Source organism: Arachis hypogaea, chromosome 2, assembly GCF_003086295.3.
Source record: "Arachis hypogaea cultivar Tifrunner chromosome 2, arahy.Tifrunner.gnm2.J5K5, whole genome shotgun sequence".
Lineage (NCBI taxonomy): Eukaryota > Viridiplantae > Streptophyta > Magnoliopsida > Fabales > Fabaceae > Arachis > Arachis hypogaea.
Genome location: NC_092037.1, coordinates 52,740,017 through 52,750,436, shown reverse-complemented (window position 1 = coordinate 52,750,436; position 10,420 = coordinate 52,740,017).

The window sequence follows — 10,420 nt, the reverse complement described above, 5'->3', positions numbered from 1 at the left end:
GATTGACTTAAATAGTATTGCCCAACAGTGTAAAACAAGTTACCAAAATAAATTCAAGAAAAGATGTAACAGTTGAATAAGAAGGGATATTTAACACCAATGGAAAAACAAAAAAAAATTAGAATAGAAAAGAAAAATATGCACAAATTTACAACGCAATGAATGAGATATGCAAATAAATTAAAATAAAATAAAAAGAAAAATAAGAAGAATGAGAAGGGAAAGAAGGGAAGAGGAAGTAAATAAGAAAGGAGAAGAAAAATTAGGATTTGGAGGAGAGAAAGATAAGATATGTGGCAATTTTAGGGTGACCTGTGCGGCGCATGCGACGCGGCCGCGGAAGGCACGCGATCGCGTAGGTGCGCGTCAGGTAAGACGACGCGATCGCGTCAGTCACGCGATCGCGTGACCCGTGTTGCGCTGCTGGCGTGAGTGCAGCCTCGCGCCAGCACAACTCTCTGTTCAAATTAATTTATTTGCCAAAATTGGGGTGACGCGATCGCATAGGGCACGCGATCGCGTGAGTGTGCGTCAGAAAATAATTGACGCGGCCGCGTCGGCAACGCGGTCGCGTGACAAGGATTGTGCTTCCATCACCAATCCAGCACCACTCTCGCACAATATGGCATTGTGCACCCTTTTACGTCGAAAATGCAGGGTACGCGGCCGCGTGGGGCACGCGGTCGCGTGGGAGGCCATACTTCCCATTCGACGCGGACGCGTCAATGACGCGGTCGCGTGGGTCGATATGTGCCATTAGCACGCCTCCAGCCACGCTCCTGCGTGACTCTCTGTTCACTTTTAGTTTTCCTTTCTCTCCAAGCGACGCGGACGCGTAGCGAATTTTTTTTTATATATGCATGAACAATGCAGAATGCAGTGATTAATATGAGTGCTATGCATGATTCCAGGTTTACTAAAGTAAAATGAAAAGGAAATAAAAATAAAAACAAATAATGATGAAATAAACTGAAAAAGAAACGACCATACCATGGTGGGTTGTCTCCCACCTAGCACTTTTAGTTAGAGTCCTTAAGTTGGACATTGGAGGAGCTTCCGGTTAGGGTGGCTTATGTTTAAATTCGTCCAAAAATCTCCACCAGTGTTTGGAATGCCAATAGCCTCCAGGGTCCCAAACTAGGCATGTGAAGCTTCTGAACAGCTTCAAACATATTTTTAGGTTCCCGAGGTGATAAATGTCAAAATAAACTCTAGGATTCCAAGCCTTGCTTTTAAATCTGCCTCCGTTTTGATTTGTAAGTTTCCATTCAGGCGGGTTAAAAAGTAGAATCTCACCGTGGTGACCAAATGTTCTCCGTGATCCATGCAATTGAGCACGATACCAATCCGTGTACTTCGAGGTGAAGCGTGGAACCTTATTGAACCTTGTGCACCAGCTCTGAGTACGAGCCATTTCCCTCTTACTCTTAAAGCCGCAGAGAGCTCTAAGCTGGCCATCTGTTTCAAGTAAACCATATTCAAGTGAATAAGTAAAATTGTATGTTAAGGATTGTATCCACTTGAAGCTTGTATTAGGTGGTAGTGGCCTTGGGATAGGTGTTTCTGGTGGTTCTGTAAGTTCTACTCCCTTATGCTCTTCTGTGAATTCCTCCACTTCTTTGCAAGAGTCCTCAATTGTATCTGTGTTCGAGTCAAAGTCTTCTATGTCTTCCTCATCACTCAAGTCATAGATTGGAGGTTGAGAGAAATCCACCTCCGCATCATTTTCATATTCACTTGGGGAAGATTCTTCGATTTCAGAGAATTTACTTGCGGATGCAAGTTCATCACCAAAAGAGCTAGACTTGTGAATATCATCATCAAGGGAATTTGCTTCTTGGATTATTCCGTCTGATTCCTCATAAACGACTTGCCTTGGAGATTGTACAGTATCTTCCTTAGCATCAATTGTAGCATCCTGGACGGAGTTTTCCTCAATTCTGGATTCCCAAGGAAGTTCAGCATCGCCTAGATCTTCAACCAACTCTTCTTCTTGAACAAAGACAGCCTCTTCTAATTGTTCTAGTACAAATTCATTCTCTGCCTTGTCCACTGGAGTCTCTAGTATTTCTTTCGTGCTACGCTCTTCATCGGGTTGTCCACATGGAGCTGTGGTTGATCCTTGTATATTTGAGCGTTTAGTGGCCCATTGGATTAGTGCGTGCTCCAGTTGTTGAATGGTTGTTTGAAATTTAGTTATTGTTTCTTTTAGGCGATCCTCTGCTTCGCGGTTTGCTGGACTTAGACATGATACATAGGGAAGTGGTGATGATTGGGAACGATTGGATTGGTATTGGGGTAAGGAAGGATCATATGATGGCGAATGGTGAAGAGAAGCTTGTGAGTGTGGTGGTTCGAGGTTATGTTGAAAGGACGGTTCATATGCACGGGGTGGGGCTTGTTGGTAGTTACAAGGTTGTCCACCATGTCTTTCAGCTGGGTATGCGCGGTAGAATGGTCTTTGTCCAGGATATCTCAGAGGGTGTTGCTGCCAAAAGGGTTGATTAGATCCTCTTGGTTCCATCCATCCTTGATTGGTCTGACCTTGATGCACATTCCTGCTATAACTTCTATTTCCTTTAACAATATTAGAACCAAACTCAAAGCGAGAGGGGTGAGAGTTCATAGTAGCAAATAAAGATAAAAAGGAAAAACGAAAATAAATAAACAAGCAAAAGAAAAATATTTACAATAACCAATAATAAGGCACACGTTAGCAGTTCCCCGGCAACGACGCCATTTTGATGAGAAAACTTTTGCGTGGTCTAGAAATTTGCGGATAAATCCTCGTTGCAAGTATAGTTTCTAAACCTTCAAAAGTCCTTTCATACAAACGTTTTGGGTGTCACAAGTAACAAACCCCTTTAGAAATTGTTAACCGAGTATTCAAACCTCGGGTCGTCTTCTCAAGGAACTGCGAGGAAGTATGTTCTTATTATTGGTTATAAAGGTTGTAATCGGGGTTTAGAAGGTGAGAAGCAAGTAATTTAAATGATGAGTGAATTAAATGGCAATTAAAAATAAATAATAACTGTAAAACAACTTTTGGCAAGATAAGGGAATTTAGAGGTCTAACTTAGTTATCTCTCTCAACTATAATAAAAGTTGAATCTAAACTCCACTTGGTCAACCTTTACCAGGGCAAAGGAAAGTCAAGGGACTAATTAAATTGACCTTTGAATCCTAATTATTTCCTAAGAAAAGGTTGGGATTATTTAGGTTCAGCTCAATTAGCAAGATAACGATTATTAATTACGTTGAGTTTAATAACTGTTAGTTACTAAATTCTTAATCAGAACCAAAAGGGAAAAAAAGTAAAATTGCTGGAATAATAAAAATATCCTTAGATGGGAAGCAATGGAAATTTAATTCAAAGAGAATAATTATAAACTGAAAATACCTCAATTATCATTAAATAAAAATGTCATCAACAGCCAATTGGGAAACATCAATCAAACATAAGAAAGGCTTCAGAGTAATCAAAATATAAAAGAGAAATTAAATAGTAAAAAGGAATATTAAACCTGGGATCGAGAGTCACTCTAGAAAGCTAAGAGAAGTCCTAAATCCTAATTTCTAAAAACACTACCTAAATCCTAAGAGAGAGAGAGAGAGGAGAGAACCTCTCTCTCCAAAACTACATCTAAAACATGAAAAGTAAATTATGAGAGGCATGATTATGAATGGATGCATTTCCCCCACTTTATAGCCTCTAATCTGTGTTCTCTAGGCCAAAAACTGGGTCAGAAACAGCCCAGAAATCACTTCCAGCGCTTTCTGGTCCGTACAGGTCGCGGAAAAGTGACGCGGCCGCGTCGTCCACGCGACCGCGCGGATTGGGTGTTGGCCAGGTCACGCGTCCGCGTGACCCACACATTCGCGTCGCTTGGCAACGGGGCAACTATGATAAATTATATATCAAATCGAAGCCCCGGACGTTAGCTTTCCAACACAACTGGAACCGCGTCATTTGGACCTCTATAGCTAAAGTTATAGCCGTTTGAGTGCGAAGAGGTCAGGCTGGACAGCTTAGCAGTTTCTCCAACTTCTTGCATTCCTTTCACTTTTGCATGCTTCCTTTCCATCCTCTGAGCCATTCCTGCCTTTATAATATTTGAAAACACTTAACACACATATCAAGACATCTAATGGTAATAAGAGAGGATTAATAATAAGCAAATATAAGATCAAAGAAGCATGTTTTCAATCATAGCATAAAATCAGGAAGGAAAATGTAAAACATGCGAATTGTATGAATAAGTGAGTAAAGAGTTGATAAAAACCACTCAATTGAGCACAAGATAAACCATAAAATAGTGGTTTATCACTCGACCTTCATGGATTCTTTCCATTTTGGCCAATCATTCCTTTGTCGACATTCTTCGACTGATCTTGGCTCAAGATCCTTACTTTCATGCATGATATTTAATGCCACATTATATGCAAATATTTCATTGACAATTGTCTTATTTCGGTCTCATTTCATTCCTGTAAAGACATAATTTATCGAGATCTCGTCATTTTCACAAATTTCAGGTACCTGAACATCTTTTGGCATTAAAACTATATCAGAATTTTGGACAACTGCAGGCGTCTCTACTATGTCTTTTTTAACAGGAATAGTATTACCTCTTTTCTCTTTCGAGGATTTTTGTCTTTGGAACCAATAGGCCTGCCCGCTTCTCGCATGAATTTGCTTCAGTGGCTACTTGTCCTACTGGGACATCAATTCGAATTGGAGAATTTTCTGCTGGTATATAAGATTTGGTTATCCTCTTTGTATCGGAAAATGCATCAGGCAATTCATTTGCTATTCTTTACAAATGTATAATCTTTTGAACTTCTAGTTCACATTGCCCTGATTGAGGATCTAAATGCATCAAGGATGATGCATTCCAATTAAGTTCCTTTTCAGGAAGCTTATTCTCTCCCCCTAATGTTGGAAATTTTGATTCATCAAAATGACAATCAGCAAACCGGGCTTTAAATACACCTCCAGTTTTTATCTCAAGATACCTCACTCTAGAGGGAGAATCATATCCAACATATATCCCCAATTTTCTTTGGGGTCCCATTTCGGTGCGATTATGTGGTTCAATGGGAACATATATCGCACACCCAAATATTCTTAAATGGGAGACATTTGGCTGCTGGCCAAAAGCTAATTGCATAGGAGAGAACTGATGGTAACTTGTTGGCCTCAAACGAATAAGTGCTGCGGCATGTAAAACAACATGCCCCCAAACCGAGGTTGGGAGATTTGTTCTCATAAGTAAGGGTCTAGCAATTAATTGGAGGCGTTTAATAAGTGATTCTGCTAACCCATTTTGTGTGTGAACATAAGCTACTGGATGTTCAACACTTATTCCAATAGCTATACAATAAGCATCAAAAGCTTGGGAAGTAAATTCACCAACATTATCAAGATGAATTGCTTTAATTAGATTTTCTGAAAATTGTGCTTTTAATCGAATAATTTGAGCCAATAATCTCGCAAATGCCAGGTTGTGAGAAGATAATAAGCACACATGTGACTATCTCGAAGATGCGTCTATCAGGACCATAAAATATCTAAAAGATCCTCACGATGGATGAATAGGTCCACATATATCACCTTGAATCCTTTCTAGGAATTCAGGGGACTCAAATCCAATCTTTACTGGTGATGGCCTTAAAATTAACTTTCCCTGAGAACATGCAGCACAACAAAATTCACTAGTTTTAAGAATCTTCTGGTTCTTTAGTGAATGTCCATGGGAGTTTTCAATAATTCTTCTCATCATGGTTGTTCCCGGATGACCCAATCGGTCGTGCCAAGTTATGAACTCATTTGTGCTAGTAAACTTCTGGGTTACAATGGCATGTGATTCAATTACACTAATCTTGGTATAATATAACCCAGATGAAAGTGAGGGTAATTTTTCTAATATAACCTTTTTATTTGAATCATGAGTTGTGATACATAAGTACTCATGACTTTCCTCATTCATAGTCTCAATATGATATCCATTTCGGCGAAGATCTTTAAAGCTCAACAAGTTTCTTCGAGACTTGGTAGACAACAATGCATTATTTATTATGAATTTTGTTCCTCTGGAAAACAAAATTATAGCTCTTCTGGAGCCTTCAATCACATTGCCTGAGCCAATAATAGTATTAACACATTTATATTTTGGCACAAAATGGGTAAAATATATATCACTTTTGAGAATAGTGTGCGAACTTGCACTATCCGCAAGGCATACATCTTCATTACATATCCTTGCCATTTTTTTCAAAGGTAAATAATAATAAAATGAGTAGCAATACGTGCACAGTCAAATCAAATTCTTGATTGGAATTATTTTTCTATGAAATACTGCACATAATGTCATATACTAAAATTTTATTTTAAAACTTGACAAATTTAATAATTTCAAAATTCATAAACATTAATATTTCATTATTTATATACATCACATTTGAAACTTAAATGCATAGAAAATAAAACTTAACAATGAGTTCATTACATTATTTATTTACATGGGTACTTAACAATCTCACATATTAAACTATTCCATCATTGATCAAATGACCAATATTCCCTTCAGGATCCTCAAAGAAATCAGATACATCATAATGAGTGGTGGAATTTTCAGCATCATTTGAAACGAAATTCGACTCTTTTCCCTTGTCGTCCTTTTTCAAAGATGCCTGGTAAAGATCGACTAGGTGCCTTGGGGTACGACAGGTATGTGACCAATGGCCCTTTCTACCACAACGAAAACTTATCCTCTGTTGATTTATTCTACTCGATATTTTTTTCTTTATCCCACTTCTGGTGAGATCCTCTCTTTTGAATATAATTCCTTTTCCTTCCATAATTTTTCTTGTTATTAAAACCTTGCCATTTACCTCTTCTGGGGTAATTTGCCGCATTTACTTCAGGAAATAGGGCGGCGCCAGCTGGGCGCGCTTCATGATTCTTTAAAAGCAGCTCATTGTTACGTTCAGCAACAAGAAGGGAAGAAATTAACTCAGAATATTTTTAAATCCTTTTTCTCGATACTGCTGCTGTAGGAGCACATTCGAGGCATGGAAGGTTGAGAAAGTTTTCTCTAACATATCATTATCAGATATCTTTTCCCACATAATTTCATTCGTGAGGTGATTCGAAACATTGCAAAATTATATTCATTTATAGATTTAAAATCTTGTAGACGCAAGTGCGTCCATTCATATCAGGCCTGAGGAAGTATCACCGTTTTCTGATGATTATACCTTTCTTCGAGGTCTTTCCAAAGATCTGCAGGATCTTTTAATGTGAGATATTCATTTTTCAATCCTTCGTCAAGATGACGACGAAGAAAAATCATGGCTTTGGCTTTATCCTTCTGGGATGCATTATTTTCAGCCTTAATGGTTTCTCTAATATCCATTTAATCAAGATGGATTTCAACATCTAATATCCATGATAAATAATTGTTTCCAGATATATCAAGAGCATTGAATTCAAGATGAGAGAGTTTTGACATAATAAAAATTTGTTACTTGAGTCTTCCTAAAAATTTGATTAGAGTCTCGTGCTGATAACGTGTTGTAAAATAAATATAAAATAAATAAGGAAGAAGTAATATAAAATAAAAAATATAATTAGATAAATCTAGTAATAATATTCACCACGATTTCAATATAAGAATGATTAATATATTACTAATATTATATGTTGTAGTATATATATATATATATATATATATATAAAAGAAAGAGAGAAGTATTCGTAAAGAGAGAGAGAGTATTGACTTGTTTATTGCTTTTAACTGTATGTATTACTTCATATCAAGTTCTTATTTATACGCATACACATGAGCATCATTTTCAAACATTAATTAATATGATTCCCCTTGAAAACCTGAGACTTGTGAAAAATGGGCATCCAGCTCAGGCAATCTTATCACAACAAAAAGTACTCTTTAATTTAGTTAACAACAAAATTAACTTCAAATTTGTTTTTTACAAAAATACTCAATCGTCAAAATAGACAAATTCGTTCACCCGGATGGCTGGTGTGGCGCCGTTGTTAGAACTCCATTCCGTTGCACCTCGACCCTTAATATTCACCACATTTTCTTCTCTCCCAAGTTGATCTTTCTTTTTGTGTTCCTCCACCTTGTGTGCTCCACCATTCGCCCTTCTCCCTCTGCCTTCTAGTGTTGTCTTTTCACTTCCTCTTTGGTTATGTCATCCTCTTCCGCTTTTTACCCTTAGCCCATCACCCTTCGTCCTATGTTGCTTGCCCTTCAGTCCTCTACCCTTTGCTTTAGTCTTCTCCTTTTTCTCTTGTAGCTTCTAGATCTGTGTCGGGGTGTTTCTGTCATTTGCACTTTACTCTCTTCATTGGCCTAACCAATGATGATATTATTAGCCATATGGCAGGTATGCATCACATGCACATGTGATGAGCGGATAATTTATACGCTTTTTGGCATTGTTTTTAGGTGGTTTTTAGTATGATCTAGTTACTTTTAGGGATGTTTTCATTAGTTTTTATGCTAAATTTACATTTCTGGACTTTACTATGAGTTTGTGTGTTTTTCTGTAATTTCAGGTATTTTCTGGCAGAAATCGAGGGACCTGAGCAAAACTCTTATAGGAGGTTGACAAAGAATTGCTGAGGCTGTTGGAATCTGACCTCCTTGCACTCAAAATGGATTTTCTAGAGCTACAGAACTCCAAATGGCACTATCTCAACGGAGTTGGAAAGTAGACATCCAAAGTTTTCCAGCAATATATAATAGTCTATACTTTGTTCGAGATTAGACGACATAAACTGGCACTCAACGCCAGTTCCATGCTGTATTCTGGAGTCAAACGCCAGAAACACGTCACGAACCAGAGTTGAACACCAAAAACACGTAACAACTTGGCGTTCAACTCCAATAGAAGCCTTAGCTCGTGTAAAGTTCAAGCTCAGCCCAAGCACACACCAAGTGGGCCCCGGAAGTGGATTTATGCATCAATTACTTACTTCTGTAAACCCTAGTAACTAGTTTAGTATAAATAGAACTTTTTACTATTGTATTAGAATCTTTGGTCTCAGTTTTATTTTATTCATCTAAGGAGACTATTGATCACGTTTTGGGGGCTGGCCATTCGGCCATGCCTGAACCTTCATCACTTATGTATTTTCAATGGTGGAGTTTCTACACACCATAGATTAAGGGTGTGGAGCTCTGCTGTACCTCAAGTTTCAATGCAAGTACTACTATTTTCTATTCAATTCGACTTATTCTTATTCTAAGATATTCGTTGCACTTCAACATGATGAATGTGATGATCCGTGACACTCATCATCATTCTCACCTATGAACGCGTGACTGACAACCACTTCCGTTCTACCTTAAACCGGGCGCATATCTCTTGGATTTCTTAATTAGAATCTTCGTCGTATAAGTTAGAATTGATGGCGGCATTCATGGGAATCCGGAAAGTCTAACCTTGTCTGTGGAATTCTGAATAGGATTCTGGAATTGAATGACTATGACGAGCTTCAAACTCATGATTGCTGGGCGTGATGACAAACGCAAAAGAATCAAGGGATTCTATTTCAACATGATCGAGAACCGACAGATGATTAGCCGTGCTGTGACAGAGCATTTGGACCATTTTCACTGAGAGGATGGGATGTAGCCATTGACAACGGTGATGCCCTATATATAGCTTGCCATAAAAAGGAGTGATAAAAATGGGATAAAAGCGGTAAGAAAGCAGAGATTCAGAAGGAACACAGCACCTCCATACACCTATCTGAAATTCCCACCATTGAATTACATGAGTAACTCTATCTTTATTTTCTGTTTAATTTATTATTGTTATTCGAAAATCCAATAATCTCTTAATATAGTTGAATCTGCCTGACTGGGATTTACAAGATGACCATAGCTTGCTTCATACCAATAATCTCTGTGGGATCGACCCTTACTCACGTAAGGTATTACTTGGACGACCCAGTACACTTGCTGGTTAGTTGTGCGGAATTGTGACAAAGTGTGATTCATGTTTGAGAGCACCAAGTCTTTGGAGCCATTGTTGATGATCACAATTTCGCCTACCAAGTTTTTGGCACCGTTGCCGGGGATTGTTCGAGTATGGACAACTGACGGTTCATCTTGTTGCTCAGATTAGGTAATTTTCTTTTCAAAAAGCCTTCAAAAAATTTTCAAAATTTTTTTTTCTTTATTTTCGTTTTTCAAAAGAATAATTTTCGAAAAAAAAATCATAAAATCATAAAAACCAAAAATATTTTGTGTTTCTTGTTTGAGTCTTGTGTCATGTTTTAAGTTTGGTGTCAATTGCATGATTTAAAAATTCTTGTATTTTTCGAAAATTCATGCATTCATAGTGTTCTTCATGATCCTCAAGTTGTTCTTGGTAAGTCTTC